The sequence below is a fragment of the Vulpes vulpes genome, chromosome 3, assembly GCF_048418805.1.
Source record: "Vulpes vulpes isolate BD-2025 chromosome 3, VulVul3, whole genome shotgun sequence".
Taxonomy (NCBI): Eukaryota; Metazoa; Chordata; class Mammalia; order Carnivora; family Canidae; genus Vulpes; species Vulpes vulpes.
The window spans coordinates 53,599,618-53,600,041 of NC_132782.1; positions in this window are offsets into that span (position 1 = coordinate 53,599,618).

The following is a 424-nucleotide window of genomic DNA, read 5'->3' on the forward strand; positions in this document are numbered from 1 at the left end:
TGTGAAACACCAACAAACAAGATAAGCACACTAAGACCCAGGGGGGCGGGAGATAGATCAAAGATTTACAGATCTACCTAATCTCATTTGGGTCAATGTGTTCAACAAGGGTGATGTTTGTTGTTGTGGAGACAAGTGTCTCCCAGAGTAAAAGGTCTTCTCTAGAGTGAGTGGGCTGCTCTCACTTTTGCTATAGGTCCTAAAGATGTGGGCAGCATTAACTTGAGACCAAACATTCAGAACTGTGAACTAGTCAACTAACTGTATTTTAAAAGACTTCATTTAGGACTTTTCAGTGTCTTAGGTGTGTGCTTGTGAGATTAGGTAGGTAGGTAGGTAGATAGGTATCAAACTAATATATAAGCATTATATAATTTGGAATATAAAGGGGGGAAAAGGGAGGAAAAAAGTATCCATAATCCTA